A 21718-nucleotide genomic window follows, 5' to 3' on the forward strand; every position below is an offset into this window, starting at 1 on the left:
GATCTCTCTCTGCCTCTTTGCAGAGATTCCTAGGGAGCTTCCCAGGCAGCGCCAGTGGGAAAGAACCCACCTGCCGATGCAGGAGACATGAGACGAGGGTCATCCCTGGGCTGGGAGATCCCCCAGAGACAGAAATGGCAACCCACTTCACTGTTTTTGCCAGAAAATACCATGGACAGAGAAACCTGGTGAGCTACAGTGCATGGAGCAGCAGTGAGTCAGACAGACTGAGTGACTAAGCAGTAGGAGACTGCTGACGCCTTGATCATTCCCTTGAAGGTGTGTATATCACTGTAAAATCTGTGTTCTTACAGCTAGAAGGATATCCTACTGACAGATACTATCACTTGCATACTTTTTGACAGCAGTTCCAACACTGTGAAATAAAGACCAGAATGAGCCTAGAGGAAGCACGTGCCCTTTACAAGAGCTCAGCCACAGACAGTATGTACAGATAGAACCCTAATACGCGTCAGCCGAGATAACACCTACAGTCTGCCTAGATAGAAAGTGAAAGTGAAGTGGCTCAGTCGTGTCCAACTCTCTGCGACCCCGTGGACTGTAGCCCACCAGGCTCCTCTGTCCATGGGACTCTCCAGGCAAGAATACTGGAGTGGGTTGCCATTTCCTTCTCCAGAGGATCTTCCTGACCCAGGGTTGAACCTGGTCTCCTGCATTGCAAGCAGACGCTTTAACCTCTGAGCCACCAGGGAAGACCCAGACAGACAGAACCGCATCCTAATGGACTGTTCTCCTTTCCCCCTCTCTCATCTATCTGTCAGCCTAACTATCTATATACATTTAAAGACAATTGCTGAGAAAATAGTGCTATAAAGAGTCAGAGTTGTTTGGAGAAACGTTTAAAAAGACATATGTTCAAAATATTCCTTGCCCATTTTTCAGGCAGGAACTTGTGACCAATTCATACTAGGCACTTTTACAGCTTAGGAAAAGAAGATACACATCAACAATTACTGGGGTCTCAAAGTTTTTGTTGCAAAATTTAATGTAGCCTCCAACTAATTTTTTTTCTCCCCTATAAAGAAGTTATTTTTTAAGTTCTCACCCCTGTTCATTAATTTGGTTGCCAATCATTCACATCCCTCTATTTCACATGATGGATGCTACCAAGAAAAATAAAAGGAAAATGCATTATTAAATTTCAGAGAAGTATCGACATGCGTGTGATAAGAACATCCAAATACCGCCATGCTCACATAACTAATGCTCACTTCCCCTCATTCAAAAAGGGCTGCTTCTTGCTTCCTTTAATGTCTTTCATAAATTTGTTCTCCAGGGACTGCTGGCTGCTGTTAATTACGCATATCAACTCCCGCTATGCCAGAGGAAACTTAATTCTAATTTTCAAGGTCATAGACATATCCAAAGGTGCTGGTTTGACAGTCCAAAGAATATCTGAGCTCAAGGAAATCAGAAGCAGGACTTGCCGTGGAAGGCTGGTTACACCCTTATCCACAGAGCAGTGCGGGTTTGCTAGCTTCCCAGCCCGAATTAAATTGTTCAGGACAAGCTACCCCCGAGTGACCGGCCAATGACCCTGGCCATAAATAGGAAACATTTCTTTGCAACATGTGGGAGGGCAGTTTTCTTTCTAGGGTCCTTCAAAGCTGCAACTTCTTTCCTACAGGCAAGAGTTTACCTTTGCAAAATCACTTAAACCTTCTTGCTTAACCACTGAGGTTTCGGCCATGAAGACAGAAAAGAGAGAAAGAAAGGAAATGCTCTGCAGAATTTCAAATAAAAGTTGTTCTACAGTTTCTGGGAAAAAGTAACTCCAGAGTAAATTTCCAGAAACTGACCAGCAAGAATCAGAATCCTGTTTTAAATCATCCTGATTTCTTGAGGAATCCTTAACTGGAGGCCCAAGATTACTGGATTTTCATTATTGTAATTAAAAGATGAGTTTCTAAACAATGCACATCTATCTGGATAATAATATGTCAAGGGAACATAACATAAAAAGTGAACACACTTTCAGTTTAGTAAAGGATATTTTAAGCTCCAGAGTAATTTTAAGTGGTAAATTTTAAGTGGTAATTAAGTGGCAAAGAACCTGCCTGCCAATGCAAGAGACAGAAGAGACCTGGGGTCAATTTCTGGGTCAGGTGATCCCCTGGAGGAGGGCATGGCAACCTGCTCCAGTGTTCTTGCCTGGAGAATCCCATGGACAGTGGAGCGTGGTGGGCTGCAGTCCTTGGGGTTGCAAAGAGTTGGACACGTCTGAAGCAACTTAGCTCACATGCATGTAAGTACAATTCTGGGATTTTATGGCTTCTGGAATATAACTTCTTATTCACTGGAAGTAGATTCTAAATTCCCAGGTCGAGTTCTGCTTGTAAGATTTACCTTTTTCCTCCTGTTTTCCAAGTCTTGCTGCTGCTAATTGCTTCCAGCCCTGTGTGGTTCATAAAGCCTTCAGTACGCAGAGGCTGTGCCACTACGTTTCCTCTAGGGCCTTTATCTAGCTCATTCATAAAGGTCTTCCAGGAAGCCTCCGGTGGAAATTGTACCCATAAATCCCTCCACCGTCACCCACCCCTCCCCACAAAGCCCCAAGGAAGCTGAGCTCCGAACATGAACACAATTGGAGAGCAAGTTCTCACCCCTGCAGGATATTGTGTAAGCTGTCCTTAAAGAAGATGCCATTCAGCTATCTAATGCCAAAAGTTTAAAAAATGCAATTCAAAATGTAAATAGTAAGCACCGTGATAATCACACGGGAAAGAAGGGAATTTAAAACAACAAAACGTTTCAAAACATTTACTGGGTCCTCAGCTGGCCTGTCAAAGCTGAGAACATCAGGTCAGGCAGGAGGTGTACAGATGGTTGTCACAGTCCGTTGGTGCTAGGGCAGCATTCCTCTCTGGCTAAGGAGTTGGCATTGCTGGGCAAGAGATGGCATGGGGAAGGAAAACAAAGTGAAAGTGTTAGTTGCTCAGTTGTGCCCCACTCTTTCAGACCCAACAGACCGTAACCCACCAGGCTCCTCTGTCTGGAATTTACCGGGCAAGAGTACTGGAGTGGGTAGCCATTCTTTTCTCCAGGGCATCTTCCCAACCCAGGGATCGAACCTGGGTCTCCTGAATTGCAGACAGATTCTTTACTGTCTGGCCACTAGTGAAGATGATGGGGAAGAAAGCCGATAATCTGTGGTCTAAAAGCAAATTTCTCAGACGTGGGCTTTGGTGTACCAGATCAGTCAGTTTGGAGGGAAAGAAGTCTAGTGGCCAGGAGAATTTCATGAGAAGAAAGTGACCCATATTATGGAAGACAAGCCCACTAGAACTTTCAGCAGAGAGTTAACAACAAAAACAGAGGTAGCAAAATTAAAAGAGAAAAGACCGACCTATTCTTCTTGGACAGTTTATGTAAAATTATGGTTTGGATTCTAAAGGATGAATGACCTTTTACAGATCTTTTCTATGTCAAGATTCCAATTTTTCCATGTGGAGAAAATCTCTGACTCAGCCTAAGGTAGGAGAGTGAAAGGATTGTATTGAAATTTCAGCTCCACTGCTAAGGAGCGGTTGAAGCCTTTTGCAAGTTACCGAGTTACTCTGTGCCTCGGTTTTGTCATCTGAACTTTATCCTACACTGTTTTCATGGGGACATATTTTCCCAAAACATGCTCCTATGGCCTCTCTCCAACACTTGAGTCATTCCATTCATCTCCAGTGGGAGTGACACGTGGTTAAAGCATACTGGGGAGAAAACTGGACACACTCCATTCAGCTCCACACCCTTCCTCCTGAAACTGAGCGGTCCACAGAGAGGCCCAGTGCAGCTGCCCCTCCCAGGCCTTGGACACCACTGGGGTCAGGGGACCAGGTGAAGAAGCTTCCACTGCATTTGGGACCGGCATGTTCAAGTCCTAAATCTGGGGTTCATTCTTTGGAAGCTCTTTTGGCTCTGATAGTAACCTACATCAGCTACCTTAGCATCTCTACAATGAAGATGATATCCTGGCCTCCATCTTTGCTCTTTTATTTCCCAAACTGTTCAGAATTCAGGCTGAGAGGGGCAATGCTCTTTCATGGTCTCTCTCAGGTATCCCCACCAATCTGCAGGCTAGAGATCAGGTTGGTGTGAAGAGTGAATGAGGCGGCATCTGAAACCACCTATCACAAAGTCCCATTCAGAGTCAGATTTCACAAAAAGTTGGCTGGATCAGAATCTTGCATCCTCTTGCTGAACTGTTCACCTCCACGCCAACAGGCCAGCCAGCCACAAGGATCTCCAGACTCAACACTAGCCTGGCACCTGCCTAGCCACATGCTGCCCTTGGGAACTATCCGGGCAGCAAAATCTGATCTTTGTAGTATATCTTAGAGCAAAAGCACAAAAAACTTAACAACAGAATTCAGAGATCAGTGGCTCTAAATTGAGTTTGAAAGTGAAAGTGTTAGTCACTCAGTCATGTCTGACTCTTTGTGACCCCATTGACTGTATCCTGCCAGTCTCCAGATCCATGGAATTCTCCAGGTAAGAATACTGGAGTGGGTAGCCATTCCTTTCTCCAGAGGATCTTCCGATCCAGGGATCAAACCCGGGTCTCCCACACTGCAGGCAGATTCTTTACCATCTAAGCCACCAGGGAAGCCCACAAAGTAGGCTTAGTGACAAGTCAAATCCCAGAAACTGAATGAAAAGAGCTGGGGAGGAGGAAGTGTGAAAGCACAGCCCTGTTTCCGCAGCCCGCTCTCAGCAGGCAACACGGACGATAAATTAAGGGCGGGGAGGGAGTCCAGCCCCACCAAATAGTCCAGCTGTGGTTGAAGGAATCTATCATGGAGAATGAGAAAAGAAACTGGAATCCCGAGCAAACACATCTGCTAAAAACTAATTCATGTTCTAATCTCAGAAATGTGTGGAAGCGTTAATTCCTGTTCTGCCTGCAATTATGTTCTGTACTGCCCAGGTCTATCGGAGTGCAGAATTTACATCTTAATGATTAGTTAGAAAGATGAACCATTCTTAATATAAAAAGTAACTGCCTCCATGACTTTAATTTAATAACAGAACAGGCTCAGGACTTATCATTCATAATGCTATACATTTTCCTGCCCCTAGAAAACAAGAAACCTTCAAGAGTCACCTCTTAAGTGGAAAGGCACATAAATTCAGGTGCAATCATGGAAAAAAAGAGGGGAAGGAAAACTTGGCAAGAGCAAAACTGACCATTCAGCTCTCTACAGGTAGGTAGATTACAAAACCTAACATTTACTGAATGCTTGCTTTTTGCCATATGTTTTCCAAGCACTTTCATAAATTAATTTCCTTAATTTTCACAACAAACTTTGAAGGTAGGTGCTATTTTTACCCCCACTTCACAATTAAGAGAATCAGCCACAGTAAAGCAAAAAAACTTGCTCAAGGTCATATAACTAGTACGCAGCTGAGACAAGCAGCCAAACCCAGGCTATCTGGCCCCAGAATGAGTTTGTTCAGACACCCACAAGCCCTCCCTCTGGCCCTAGAATGAGCCTTTAAAACTGCAAGCAGATGTGAACCTCATTCTGAATCCTGCCTACCTGTCAGTGTGTTTGCAAGATTACAGTCAGCCTCCACCCTCTGTAAAGGTACCAGTGCTCTAGGCAGGACTATCTTCCCCTCCCACCGCTCAAGAGATTAGCCTTGGATGAAAGGAGCCATTCTGGTTCTTTTCTTTCCACTCCTCCTTCCAGAAATGTTTCCACATCCCTGACTGTAGGTCCTGGCTCATAGTGGATGGACATGCTTATATGAAGACACTTGCTCTGGCAACGCACACGAGGAAACCTTGCCCAGATTCGGCAAAAGAAGTGTGTTGTCTATTTCCAAATAAGACCAGGAAAACCTCACTCTGTGCTTTGTCCTCCTAGGACTAGATAAAAGTGTTACCTTGCTCTGTACAACGACTGTATGTCAGACTGGCCTCAAAGGAATTTTTGTTATAATACTGTTTAGCTGTTACCGGGCATTTAGTGGGCCAAGCTGGGGCATCTGGAAGAACCCCACCTTAATTTTGTCATTTAATCGCCACCTGCAAGTAAATATTGTCCTCACTTTACAGAAAAGAAAACCAATTTGGGGGAGTTCAATGGCTTCCCCAAAGTGACTCAGGGAGCGAATAACAGAAAAAGAGTATTAGTCCAAGTCAGCCTGACTCTGAAATATGTGCTCTAAACTACCAATATAAATATATACATATATTACATTATATATATATATATATATATATATATGTATATATATGAGTTCCCTGGTGGCTCAGATGGTAAAGTGTCTGTCTGCAATGCGGGAGACCCGGGTTCAATCCCTGGGTCAGAAAGATCCCCTGGAGAAGAAAATGGCAACCCACTCCAGTACTACTGCCTGGAAAATCCCATGGATGGAAGAGCCTTGTAGGCTACCGTCCATGGGGTTGCAAAGAGTCGGACATGATTGAACGACTTCACTTCTATATATAAATATATATTTTGTGTGTGTATGGAATTTCTAGCTAGAGAATATGTGAATAACAATTATTAGGCTACATTCAATAAACATTTATTTGTTACAAATTTCTTCTGCAGTATGTCAACCTGTGTAAATTTAGAGATGGGTTTTAGAGAGGATTCAGTTCAGTTCAGTTCAGTCGCTCAGTCGTGTCTGACTCTTTGCGACCCCATGAATCACAGCATGCCAGGTCTCCCTGTCCATCACCAACTCCCGGAGTTCACTCAGACTCACATCCATCAAGTCAGTGATGCCATCCAGCCATCTCATCCTCTGTCGTCCCCTTCTCCTCCTGCCCCCAATCCCTCCCAGCATCAGAGTCTTTCCAGTGAGTCAACTCTTCACATGAGGTAGCCAAAGTACTGGAGTTTCAGCTTCAGCATCATTCCTTCCAAAGAAATCTCAGGGCTGATCTCCTTCAGAATGGACTGGCTGGATCTCCTTGCAGTCCAAGGGACTCTCAAGAGTCTTCTCCAAAACCACAGTTCAAAAGCATCAATTCTTCGGCGCTCAGCCTTCTTCACAGTCCAACTCTCACATTCATACATGACCACAGGAAAAACCATAGCCTTGACTAGACGGACCTTTGTTGGCAAAGTAATGTCTCTGCTTTAGTCAACCTCAAAAAGTTTACAATCTCAATGATTTTAGAAGATAGGAGGTGCTGAACATGTGAAGACACAAGATTGCACATCCAAATGCATCACTCCAAGGACTATTTTCTGATATTTACTTTGATGACTACCTGGAACTATTCAAAACTACACAAAATATCTTTACATAAGTGAAAAACTGAATATAAAAAAATATGCTCCATTTGCAATGACTAAAAAAACATCAGCAGGTTGAAGACTAAAAGATAGTAGGAAAACAAAAATAGTTTTCATATTAGGATGGGATTATGAATATAGCTTATGGACATATGGATATCTTTACAATTTAATACATAACAAGAATTATTATAAAAACACATTATATTCAAGAAAATCATGGTGTATTAGTTTTTCGTAAGTGAAAATAAGAGAACTGTGCAGAGGCATGCCTTACTCTAAAAATATTTCTTGTGTAATTTCTGGTCTTTGATTAGGAAGCATGTTTGAAATATGATACTGGTTAGGAAACGTAAACTCCAAAATCAGCTCAAAATTAAATATGCTGCTGCTGCTGCTAAGTCGCTTCAGTCGGCAGCCCACCAGGCTCCCCCATCCCTGGTATTCTCCAGGCAAGAACACCGGAGTGGGTTGCCATTTCCTTCTCCAAAATTAAATATAAAAGAGAGTAAAAGAGACTGAAAAGGGGCTCACAGAGGAGTTGATGGGTAAGCTTAGGGGCAGTAGAGGGTATAACTGTTAAGAGTGTACATAGGCTCTGGAGCTAAATTGCCTCTGCCATTTCCCAGCTGCAGGACTTAGGGTGATTGAGCTAACATCTCTCTCCTAGCCTCGATGACCTCACCTGTAAAATGGGTACAGCAGCACATCACATAGGTTGTTTTGAGATGATGAACATAAGCATTTATCATTCAAGACCCATGTCAGTTATTATTTTGACATTGACTTTCACTTGCCATAGACTTTTTCTTTTTTTCTTCCAACCTGATCTTGTTTGGCTGGGGACTAATAGCTTTGTGTCAATGAAATGTTGCATGCATATATGACTATACATAACAGGTAAATTTCCCGAAGAGGTTGATTAGTGTATTCATAAGGAGGGATGATTAGCAAACAAATGGATTAGAAGTTCAATTTACACTTCAATTGTGAAACACATTATTTGTTAGCATCAGACCTTTTGCCCTAACTGCAGGTTTGAGAAAGAGAAAGTACTGATTAACCTCAGGTCATTACCACAAAACACCAAACTGCAAAATTCCACTCAGTTATGACCTAAATCAAATCCCTTAAGATTATACAGTGGAAGTGACAAATAGATTCAACAGATTAGATCTGATAGACAGCCCGATGAGCTATGGACAAAGGTTTGTGACATTGTACAAGAGGCAGTGATCAAGACCATCTATAAAGAAAAAGAAATGCAAAAAGGCAAAATGGTTGTCTGAGGAGGCCTTACAAATAGCGGAGAAAAGAAGAGTAGTAAAAGGCAAAGGAGAAAAGGAAAGATATACCCATTTGAACTTCCCTGGTGGCTCAGACGGTAAAGCGTCTGCCTACAATGCCGGAGACCCAGGTTTGATCCCTGGGTCAGGAAGATCCTCTGGAGAAGGAAATGGCAACCCACTCCAGTACTCTTACCTGGAAAATCCCATGGATGGAGGAGCCTGGTAGGCTATAGTCCATGGGATTGCAAAGAGTTGGACACGACTGAGCAATTTCACTTCACTTCACTTCACTTACCCATTTGAATGCAGAGTTCCAAAGAATAGCAAGGAGAGATAAGAAAGGCTTCCTCAGTGACCAGTGCAAAGAAATAGAGGAAAACAATAGAATGGGAAAGACTAGAGATCTCTTCAAGAAAATTAGAAATACCAAGGGAACATTTCATGCAAAGATGGACACAATAAAGGACAGAAATAGTATGGACCTAACAGAAGCAGAAGACATTAAGAAGAGGTGGCAAGAATACACGTAGAACTATACAAAAAAGATCTTCATGACCCAGATAACCACAATGGTGTGATCAGTCACCTAGAGCCAGACATCCTGGATTGTGAAGTCAAGTGGGCCTTAGGAAGCATCACTCCCAATGTCCTTAACACTTTCATCTTTGAATTATCTAATGATGGAAAAGGACATGGGGAAACAATCACAGATCAGAAACCTGAACAGGTTCCTTTGGTGGTGGAATTATGGTACCTTTTCCTTGCTGAAGACAATACATGCATAATACATACACACATGTGCTGTGCTGTGCTGAGTTGCTCAGTTGTGTCCAACTCTTTGTGACCCCATGGACTGTAGCCTGCCAGGTTCTTCTGTTGATGGGGATTCTCCAGGCCAGAATACTGGAGTGGGTTGCCATTCCCTCCTCCAGGGGATCTTCCCAACCCAGGAATCAAACCTGGGTCTCCTGCATTGAAGGCAGATTCTTTACCAGCTGAGCTACCAGGGAAGCCCATAATACACACATACCTAGGAATAAATATTCAGCCATTCTTAATCTAAAATATCATCAGAATCACTCACAGATAGTCTTAAACACAAATTCCTGCCCCCTCTCCTAGAACTCCCATATTCATAAATCAAAATTTCTGTGAATCTCTATTTTTAAACAGATATTTAAATGACTGGAAAGATCAGTCATACTGGACTATTACTGGATCCTGTGGGATGACTTTCTTTACCCTGAGTAACAAGCTCCATAACCCAGACCCTGGATGTAAGATTTGTTATCCCTCCTGAAAGGAATCAGTTGGGGACACATCTGGGGGCAGACAGTGTAAATGGTGATTCTCAACCTAAACTGTATCAGAATCTTTGGGGAAGTCTTTGCAAAACACAGCCACTCACGTCCTCTGCCCTGCAATTCTGATTCTATTGTTCTGGGATGGTACCCTGAGTATCAATTAAGAAAAAAAATTCTAATGTGATTCTAAACACAGCCAGTTTTGAGAGCTACTGATTTGAAACAGTACACTAGTTACTAGGGCTGCTTTAACAAAGTGCCATAGGCTGGGTGGCTTAAACAACACATCTTATTTTCTCACAACAGATTTTATTTCCAGAGGCAAAGAATTCTAAGATTAAGGTGTCAGCACTGCCGGTTTCGGTAGAAGCCCCTCTCCTTGGCTTGTAGATGACATTCTCCTCGTGTCTTCACGTCGTCTTCCTGAAGTATATGTCTACGTATAAATTTCTCGTTTTTTATAAAGTCACCAGTCAGATTGCATTAGGGGCCATCCTAACGGTCTTGTTTTAATTTAATTAGCTCATTAAAGACTCAATCTCCAAATATAGTCACATTCTGAAATACGAGAAGTTAGGACTTCAGTATATAAATATAAGTCAGCTAATAACAGTTTGTGACTTTTGAATTCTGTTGTGTGTTATCAAAGTGACAGAACCTTTTCCTTGAAAGATAGAAGCCACCGAGCTACCTGGGAAGGGCTTCAGTTCTTCAGTGACCACTGATTTCCCCACAAAGCATCTTTGAGAAAGGGAAGGGTGTGTGCATTGACTCCTGCCATAATCAGGGGTCCTGAGCATTCTTATCTGATGTCTGTGAAACCGACTTATCCATTCTTAAAGAGCACTGTGCTTCTGTGAAAGTAATGTAAGCCATATTCTGCATTATTTCCCCCAGTAATAGTCCTTTAACATCATTAAAATATTTTTCTTCTTCAGAACCTAGTGGATATTTTCTGCTTTGACTGACCTGAACTCTAACAATTAACTATGTTTCATTCATTCTTTGAATGGCACAATTTTTATTATATTTCTTTATCAAATATTTCAATATAGCACTCACTCTGCAGAACCCTAGTTCAAGTCTTTTTATAAACAGATTAGCTCACATTGTAAACACCACACGGTACCTATAAAGCTAGGAATGTTGGATAGAAAAAACATCAGCCTTTGAATCAGAAGTTTAAGCTCTAGCTCTGTTACTTAAGCTCTGCTGCTAAGTCGCTTCAGTCGTGTCCGACTCTGTGCGACACCATAGACGGCAGCCCACCAGGCTCCCCTGTCCCTGGGATTCTCCAGGCAAGAACACTGGAGTGGGTTGCCATTTCCTTCTCCAATGCATGAAAGTGAAAAGTGAAAGTGAAGTCGCTCAGTCGTGTCCGACCCTCAGCGACCCCATGGACTGCAGCCTTCCAGGCTCCTCCGTCCATGGGATTTTCCAGGCAAGAGTACTGGAGTGGGGTGCCATTGCCTTCTCCGACTTAATCTCTAGCTCTGTTATTTAAGCTCTAGCTCTGTTACTTAAGAAAACAATGTCACACCAAAGAGTCAGTTTCCTCACTTCTGACATCAACTATCTCACTAACTCACTTTGTAAATTATAAAAGAATAAACTACTTGAGGGCTTCCCCAGTGGCTTAGACTGTAAAGAACCCACCTGCAATGCAGGAGACCTGGGTTTGATCCCTAGGTCAGGAAGATCCCCTGGAGGAGGGCATGACAACCTGCTCCAGTACTCTTGCCTGAAGAATTCCATGGACAGAGGAGCCTGGCGGGCTACAGTCCATGGGGTCGCAGAGAGTCAGACACAACTGAATGACCAACACACTTTCAAATTACTGGAAGGACATCATTATGATCTTTTTCTCTTCTTCCTCATCCTTCCCTTCTTCCTAATTTCTTATTCACCTTCTCATTATCCCTTTTTCTTATTAATATTATTATAAGCCTATCACCAATAGCAGTCTGGAACAAGGACCTGAAAGAGAACTCACTGAGAAACAGTCATCTTCCCACACAGAATGAATTGGTTTCTTGCAAAAGCCCTTCAGGAAATAGCTCAGAACATAATGTTTTAGAACGAAAATAAAATACATGCTTTCTGCGAGGCTGGCCTTGGCAACTTGAAATATTAACTGGACAGTCCTCAAGTGTAAGAGACTGCGTGGCTATTCATCTCTGGTTTTCAACTTCTCTTCGCAGGGCCAAGTCAAGGGTCCAAATCACATGCTGGCAACAATTCAAAAGAATCCAGGAGAATCTGAACGTTTCTATAAAAGCAATTTTTTAAAAAAAAAGCATGCTGTGTTAAGTTCTTAGAACAAAACACTATGTCAGGAATTTTCTCAGTAGCTCCGTAAGCATCTGACAATACCGTGTGTGGCGTGCACTAGGGGGACTTTCAGCTACTGACATCACACCCCTGCTCCCCAGCAGCAGCGCCAAATTTGGAAAGCTTATTTTTAGAAACAATAAACTAGGAAGAGCCTCTCTACTCTCAAAAGACTGATCAGCTGAATTGATTTTTCTCTCCCTGATTTAGATTTCAGAATTATATTTCCAGCTTTGAAAATACAAACTCGAAAAGTGTACAAGACATGAAACTATTCCTTGGCAAAACTTTTAATATAGGTATGTTTACAAGTACAATAGAATCAAGACAGACACAAGAAGGGTCACCTTTCGGCCAGTCCATCAAGAGACAACCACTGATTTGTGTTTGCCTGTCACCGTAGACTCTTCAAAGGGCTTACACGTATCACACACTGTTACACTTGTGAGCAGTAGCATTTCTTGGAAATACAAGGGAAGGCTTACCTTTGTTTCAGAGGATTCTAAAGATCATGTATACACATCAGCCCAAAATCTCAGCTAATAGGTAATATGAAAAAAACTGCACTATAGAGTGTCCACAGATGTAGTTTGGGATTCACGATTACCTGCCAAGCTTCATCAGAGAAGGAGGACACATCAGCTTTTTGATTCAGTAGTGTAAAAATATGGCCTGTCTGGGTACCAGAGCAGCAGGCGGATACAAACACATGAAAACACATTAAATGCAGGCAGTGGCACACAGTGAAAAGGAGCGTGACTGGGGTCCTGTCTTGATTCCCTTTGCCATCAGCTTTGCAGAAAATTTCAGGGGTCTCTGCACCTGACTGCTGCTTTGTAAAGTGCACTGCATCTACACTTGCCAAGTAATTTTTGCTTCTTCAATGCAGAGAAAGTATGGACACAGCTATATTATATGTGTATGCATGCATGCATGTACGTGATTTCCCAGGTGATGCTGTGGTGAGGAATCCACCCGCCAATGCAGGAGATGCAGGAGACATGGATTTGATCCCTGGGTCAGAAAGCGCTCCTGGATTAGAAAATGGCAACCCACTCCAGTACTCTTGCATGGGAAATTCCATGAACAGAGGAACCTGGTGGGCTACAGTCCATGGGGTCGCAAAGAGTTGGACAGAACTGAGCATGCACCCCCACACATGTATGTATGCATGGATGGAGACATTGCACATAGCAGTCTGAATGCCACATGTGCCCACATAAACTTCTGAAGTGTTACATCTCAAAAGAAGACCAATCACTTATTTCAGGGCTTCATTACCTCACAGAATCTGTCATGGAAGAGACACACTGTTTTTTCCAAAATGTATTACGTCTAAAGTAAGCCCTGGTTCACGAATGTGCCTATAGAAGATGGGCGGCTGAAAGTAAAAGTAAGTCTCCAAGGGTTCCTTCTCAAATTTACTCAAGTGGCTTCACATCCAAAACTGATGACGTTCTGGATAAAACACATCCCTCCGGGGTTCCCCATCTGCAGGGACTGGATCTAGAATTATTCAGTTGTTACTATTTATATTTAAAACCCTAACGCAGCTTCACTTGTGTCCGTACATTAGTCAAGGAACAGAAAGAAGACAGCCACTCTATAGTGGTTTAAACACAGATTCCCCTAATAGGCACAAGATGCCATTTCGAGATTTAAATCAGCAGGACAGACAGCCGGTCCTCCAGGTTCTGATAGGGAATGATGAAATCAATCAAGCAGCTAAAGACCATTATTAAAGCTCGGCGGCACCCACTGTGGAATTTCCATTGGTCATATTCATCCTTCCCCATCTGGGGGTCAGCTGTAATTCACAGTCAGTGTTAAAATGCTTGAAGAAGTATTTATCATCTTCCAGGCACAATTTATTGCTTTTGATTATTCATTTTTCATTACTATGGGAAAACAAGATTAATTGTTTCAGAAGCAATTGCTTATATTAATCTTTCAAACACATGCTCCACGTAAAGCTCTGTCAGGAAAACATGTATAATTCCTGCTGCCAAAATGGCCATAGATAAAAGTAAAACAGCATGTAACAATATGATTCTAGAGTCCATCTGGAGACAGAGGAACAGGCACAGAGAAGATACAGGGTGTGGGCTTTCAAGAATGGGCGGGCTTGGGGGAACGCTGGAGAGTGCATTTATTACAGCCAGCAGATGAATTCCATGAACATTTTAATTTCAATAGTCATTTAAATTAACTCTTTATTTAACTGTGAAATTAGATTACTTCTCTGACTAATGTGCAGTACACTTATGAACTTAATAGACGACAAGGAGTGAGGCGGGAGCTGCACCATATCTTTGTATCCAAATAAATTGCCTCTTGGCGCTGGGAGAGACTGGAAACAACCACCTCACTTTATTCAACAGGAACCTGAGATCCGGAAAAGTTGAGGGATGTTCCTGAGGTCACAGAGCTAGTGAACAGCAAAGCCAGAATTAGAAGCAACTTTCAGAGCAAGCCTATTCCATCAGACCACTCAATTAACACGTATTTGGATAATTTGGAGTTATCCAATCATGAAAGCACAATCATGACTATGTTTTTGGTAAAATACTACTTTCCTTTCAACTGTCCCTCCTTACTGAAATTTTCCTTCACGTTGACTGATTTCTAAGACATTGCACGGCAATCTGCTCTGTGTGTGTGTGCATGTGTGTGCGTGTGTGTGTGTGTGCGTGTGCGTGTGTGTGTGTATTAGTCAGTTACTCATATCTGACTCTTTGTGACCCCATGGACTGTAACCCATCAGGCTCCTCTGTCGAAGGAATTCTCCAGACAAGAATACTGGAGTGGGTTGTAATTCCCTTCTCCAGGGGATTTCCTCAACCCAGGGTTCGAACCTGGTTCTCCACCATTGCAGACAGATTTTTTATTGTCTGAGCCACCATGGAAGCCCATTCTGATCCATTCTATTCTCAGTTTCTTCCACTGACACCTCTCCACCATGACCATTCATGTTATGGATATAACTTGATGTTTTATCTCTTTCTTTGTTACGTGCTAAAGGTTCTAAGTACAAACACCTCTGAGCATCACTGTCCAAGAGCATTTTTTTTTCCAGCACCACAAACTTATTATCCTAAATTCCACCCATTTACTGTCTCAAGAGTCCAAGTGGACTTGCTGTGCCTAGGGTCTCACAAGGCCAAAATCAAGCTATCAGCTGGACTGGACTCTCCTCTATAGGCTCTGAGAAAGAATCGCTTTTGTAGCCCACACAGATTGTTGGCAAGATCCTTTTCCTATGGTTGCAGGACTGAGATCCCTGGTGTCCTGCCAGCTGCCCAGCTTGGGTTGCTCTCAGCAGGTAGAGACTACCCTCAGACTCTTTCCACATAGTCCTTTCCACAGTCAAAGACACCAATGGCATAGCGAGTCCTTCCGGTGCTTTGAATCTGGTTTCTTTCTGCTAATAGCTAGAGAAAACACCCTCATTTTCAAGAGCGCACATAATTACATTAGGCCCAAATATAGTTTAGTTTATTAACTAAAAAACAATTATATTGTTTGATGAATGTCCTTATTATATTTGCAAAACCTCTTTTGTCATTGTCTTAGTGCAAGCTGCTATAAGAGATATCATAGATTAGATTAAACAATTTATTTCTCACAATTTGGAAGGCTGGGAGGACCAAGATCAAGGTACAGGCAACACTGGTGTCTGACAAGATCCCCTTTCCTAGGTTGCAGACATCCCCCTTCTTGCTGTACATGGAAGAGTGAAACTAAAAGAGCTTGTTAACAAAGCAGGGCAAAGGCTAATAGAGTTCTGCCAAGAGAACGCACTGGGCATAGCATACACCCTCTACCAACAATACAAGAGAACACTCTACACACAGACATCACCAGATGGTCGACACCGAAATCAGATTGATTATATTCTTTGCAGCCAAAGATGGAGAAGCTCTATACAGTCAGCAAAAACAAGACTGGGAGCTGACTGTGGCTCAGACTATGAACTCCTTATTGCCAAAAGTGGAGAAAACCACTAGACCATTCAAGTATGACCTAAATCAAATCCCTTATGATTATACAGTGGAAGGGCGAAATAGATTTAAGGGACTAGATCTGACAGACACAGTGCCTGACGAACTATGCATGTAGGTTTCTGACATTGTATAGGAGACAGGTAACAAGACCATCCCCAAGAAAAAGAAATGCAAAAAAGCAAAATGGCTGTCTGGGGCGGCCTTACAAATAGCTGTGAAAATACAGGAAATGAAAAGGAACAGAAAAAATGAAAGATATACCCATTTGAATGCAGAGTTCCAAACAATAGCAAGGAGAGATAAGAAAGCCTTCCTCAGTGAGCAATGCAAAGAAATAGAGGAAAACAACAGAATGGGAAAGACTAGAGATCTCTTCAAGATAATTAGAGATAACAAGGGAACATCTCATGCAAAGATGGGCTCAATAAAGGACAGAAATGGTAGGGACCTAACAGAAGCAGAAGATGTTAAGAAGAGGTGGCAAGAATACACAGAAGAACTATAAAATAAAGATCTTCACGACCCAGATATCATGAAGGTGTGATCACTCACTGAGAGCCAGACATCCTGGAATGTGAAGCCAAGTGGGCCTTAGAAAGCATCATTACGAACAAAGCTAGTGAAAGTGATGGAATTCCAGTTGAGCTATTTCAAATCCTGAAAGATGATGCTGTGAAAGTGCTACACTCAATATGCCAGCAAATTTGGAAAACTCAGCAGTGGCCACAGGGCTGGAAAAGCTCAGTTTTCATTCCAATCCCAAAGAAAGGCAATGACAAAGAATCCTCAAACTACTGCACAATTGCACTCATCTCACATGCTAGTAAAGTAATGCTCAAAATTCTCCAAGCCAGGCTTCATCAATACGTGAACCATGAATTTCCAGATGTTCAAGCTGGTTTAGAAAAGGCACTGGAACAAGAGATCAAATTGCCAACATCCGCTGGATCATCGAAAAAGCAAGAAAGTTCCAGAAAAACATCTATTTCTGCTTTATTGACTATGCCAAAGCCTTTGACTGTGTGGATCACAATAAACTGTGGAAAATTCTGAAAGACATGGGAATACCAGACCACCTGACCTGCCTCTTAAGAAACCTGTATGCAGGTCTGGAAGCAACAGTTAGAACTGGATATGGAACAAGAGACTGGTTCCAAATAGGAAAAGGAGTCTGTCAAGGCTGTATATTGTCACCCTGCTTATTTAACTTATATGCAGAGTACATCATGAGAAACACTGGGCTGGAAGAAGCACAAGCTGGAATCAAGATTGCTGGCAGAAATATCAATAACCTCAGATATGCAGATGACACCACCTTTATGGCAGAAAGTGAAGAACTAAGGAGCTTCTTGATGAAAGTGAAAGAGGAGAGTGAAAAAGTTGGCTTAAAGCTCAACATTAAGAAAACTAAGATCATGGCATCCACTCCCATCACTTCATGTCAAATAGATGGGGAAACAGAGGAAACAGTGGCTAACTTTATTTTTCTGGGCTCCAAAATCACTGCAGATGGTGACTGCAGCCATGAAATTAAAAAGATGCTTACTCCTTGGAAGGAAAGTTATGACCAACCTAGATAGCATATTCAAAAGCAGAGACATTACTTTGCCAACAAAGGTTCGTCTAGTCAAGGCTATGGTTTTTCCTGTGGTCATGTATGGATGTGAGAGTTGGACTGTGAAGAAGGCTGAGTGCCGAAGAATTGATGCTTTTGAACTGTGGTGTTGGAGAAGACTCTTGAGAGTCCCTTGGACTGCAAGGAGATCCAACCAGTCCATTCTGAAGGAGATCAGCCCTGGGATTTCTTTGGAAGGAATGATGCTGAAGCTGAAACTCCAGTACTTTGGCCACCTCATGCGGAGAGTTGACTCACTGGAAAAGACTCTGATGCTGGGAGGGATTGGGGGCAAGAGGAGAAGGGGACAACAGAGGATGAGATGGCTGGATGGCATCACTGACTCGATGATGGACATGAGTCTGAGTGCACTCTGGGTGTTGGTGATGGACAGGGAGGCCTGGCATGCTGTGATTCATGGGGTTGCAAAGAGTTGGACTCGACTGAGAGACTGATCTGATCTGATCTGATCACCTTTAAATATCATCATATTGGGTGTTAGGTTTCAACATATGAATTTGGAAAGACAGAAACTTTCAGTTCATAGCAGCCAAATAATTTAACATTACCATTTATGTGATATTTTGTTTCTAGTCCCAGGAGTCTGGTTGGAGAAACTAAGATTTCTGCCTAACAGCTGAGATATTTTTATTCCTACCACAGACGTGCGTTCCAGCTGTGCACGGCACTCTGGAAGGGCCAGCATCCATGCCCCTGGGAGTGTCCTCAAGCAGCAGAGGTCCGAGTGCTGTGAGCAGGGGCTGCCTTGGCCTCAGCTGGGCTAAGTCTGGGGTGTCTCACACACTGTCTCCCAGAGCTCCCCGGCAGGGCTGAGCTCCTCTGGGTGTACGAGCTCAGCGTCTTCATGACCCGCCCTTCACTGGCTTCTCTCCCCACTTGTCCCCATTTCCTAACCCCCTGCTAATGTTTCTGGGGATCACCCACTAATATAAGACTTGCATTCCAATCCTTGCCTCTAATTCTACTTCCGGGGAAACTCATTATCGAAACATTACAATGTATGTCCCCAATTCTGCACTTCTACGGGCTCTTCTTTCCATCCAGAAGACACCTTCTGATGTATCACCTCCCTGTCTGTCACCCATCGTTCAAGGCTCTGGGCCAGGCTCCACCCTCCAGGTCCTCGTCAGCCCTTCACCTAGGGAGACTGCCACCATCCTAAGAACTGTGTGCCTTGCGGAAGCACAGGTCTCCGGTGAAGATGTTTACATGTGTACTGACTTCAGCTGCAATCCACAGAGGAAATCATGAAGCCCTGGGGCCAGACACCCCGTCATGTTCCTTCTCACCTCCACCAGAGCCACTGTGCTCCTGTGCAGTAGCTTTGCTCCATGTCTGCGGAGACAAAGTGAACTTCTGAGAAATGTCCCTAAATGAAACCATGTGTTTTTCCTTGAAGGACGATTCCTTATGGAGTTATTTTTCTATCTTATGGGGAAATCTGGCTTTTACACTGTATAATAAACATACCTAGTAAGACAGAACATACGAGAGAAAAGGGCTACAATATTCTCAATTCTGCTTTAGAATAGAGAGCACTGCAGCCCATATGTTGCAGAAAATAAATTTAAATAGCTTGGTGTTTTGCTACTTTGAGACCTTTTGTTAATACTGATGCAACAAAGGTCCCTGTAAGTGAAGGAATCTGGGCATCAGAGAATTCAGTTATATGCAGCATGAAACTGATATGGAGATCCCTGATGCTCTCACAGAGGAAGCTCTCCCACAAGCAGCGATGTGCCAAAGCGAGGACTGGTGCCTCTGTGAACATTTCCTTAGATATGTGACCTTGGCCAGCCCTGGGTCCCTGGGTTTCCTGAAGCTGGTGTGACAGCTTGATCGTGGATCTGGTGGCTTGGTTGCCATGCCGTCTACGGTGCACACCAAATGCCTTCAGGTCCCCAGCAGCTCCTAAGTCCAGTTCCCATAAATACGGTGTCCCAAATCTACCTCAGAGAAAAGCACGTCTGATCCAGGGGGATCAGACGCTGTAATAAAACCATGAGGACAGCCTGGCCCGCTCTCAGTCCCCATGCTTCCTCTCCACTCTGCCAGTCGTGAACCGAGTCAGGGCATGATTTCCCTCATCCCAGCCAATAGTATCCCTGTGAACACTGAAACCTCACTGTGTATTTTTTAACTCAAATTTTGTTTCAGTTATAAAATTAAAAAATTCAAACACTAGATAAAAGTATGAAGAATAAAGAAAAATCACCTATATTCTAGAGATGGAGATGGCTGCAGAAAATGGTAAATGTATTAACATCACAGAGCTGTTTTCTTAAGGATGGTTAAATAGGAAATGTTATATTATATATTTTTTTAATTCAATTAAAAAGTCACCCAAATGTAACCATTATTGATATTTCGGTTTAAATCCCTGCCAGACTTTTATGAATTAAGGCATGGGCCATCATACATACACATATATTTTTATGAGATCACATAAACATAGTATTTTACACCTTCTGAATCATTTTAGCATTATCTCGGTGATCTATGTCAATTAAAAAGCAATATCATTTTATCACTAGATAATATTGAATTATATAAACTTGCCATCTTTTAACCAAGCCCCTGTTATTAGATACTTAAGTTGTTAGTTTTAACCTATTATTTCTGCATACTTTTCTAAAATCAGAATCGCCAGGCAAGAATGAGACATATTTGTAAGTTTTTAACATACACTGTCAGACTACAAGCTATAATTCCACTTTATCAAAAGAAAACTTCCCTTCCTGTACAACTGCATCAATTACTCTCCTTTAGTCCAGATATAATCATATCTCTGTCTGTCTGTCCCTCTTTCTCTCTCTCACACTCATTCACACACTCACACTCATTCACACACACACACGACTGAACTTTAAATTCCATGTCCTGGCATTCAAGACCAGCCATGATTAGATTTCAACTACTTTTTTTCAGATCTGAATCTCCCTTCTTGAATTCATGCATTACATAGCAGAGTCAAGGTGGATTACTCCTAATATTCCTATTAAGACTCTCAAGTCCCTGTCTATGTGTCCTTCCTTCCTGGAATATCCTCACCCACCATGAACACCTGTTGAAAATGTAATTTTGCAGATCAGCTCAGAGAGGATTTGTTTCACAATTTTCCACACTCCATCATAATAATAGCTAAAGTTTACTGAAATGAACTGACCTGGTGGCTTATTTCATTTCACTGAAAACAGCCCTATGAGCTACACTGAAACTATTTCCCCCTTGCATGCAGATGAGGACACTGAGGTTAAATAACTTGCTCAAGGTCAAAAAGCTAATAAGAGGGAGAGCTGGCTCCAAACCTAGTGTCTCTACCTCAATTAATCACTGTGTAATTAACACAGGGAAATAGTTTATTTGGCTTTAAGTTTTCTCATTGTTAAAATGCATAAAGGTAAATTAGATAACCACAAAAGTATTTTCAACTCTGATATGCTATGAGATTTTAAGAGTTTCTTAAATATTTCACATCTCAGTTTGCAAGCCTTTGCATTCTTCAAAATGAAGATGAGTGTTTATTTACTTCCTACTCAATGGCACCCCACTCCAGTACTCTTGCCTGGCAAATCCCATGGACAGAGGAGCCTGGTAGGCTGCAGTCCATGGGGTCGTGAAGAGTCGGACACGACTGAGTGACTTCACTTTCACTTTTCACTTTCATGCATTGGAGAAGGAAATGGCAACCCACTCCAGTGTTCTTGCCTGGAGAATCCCAGGGATGGCAGAGCCTGGTGGGCTGCCGTCTATGGGGTCGCACAGAGTCGGACACGACTGAAGCAATTTAGCAGCAGCAGCAGCAGACATTCTAAGATTCCATCCACTAAGTTTCCCAGGAGGCCGGAATGAGAAGTCCAACCTTATATCAACATCATAGCTATTA

At 42.7% G+C, this 21718-nt stretch overlaps 1 protein-coding gene across 1 annotated transcript in view; it reads right to left on the minus strand.

Moving 5' to 3' along the window:
* Positions 1-21718, minus strand: part of FAT3 (FAT atypical cadherin 3) — a 688930-nt gene that overhangs the window by 540537 nt on the left and 126675 nt on the right. The window lies entirely within an intron of this gene.

The sequence above is a fragment of the Bubalus bubalis genome, chromosome 5 (genome assembly GCF_019923935.1).
Source record: "Bubalus bubalis isolate 160015118507 breed Murrah chromosome 5, NDDB_SH_1, whole genome shotgun sequence".
In the NCBI taxonomy this organism is placed as follows: Eukaryota; Metazoa; Chordata; class Mammalia; order Artiodactyla; family Bovidae; genus Bubalus; species Bubalus bubalis.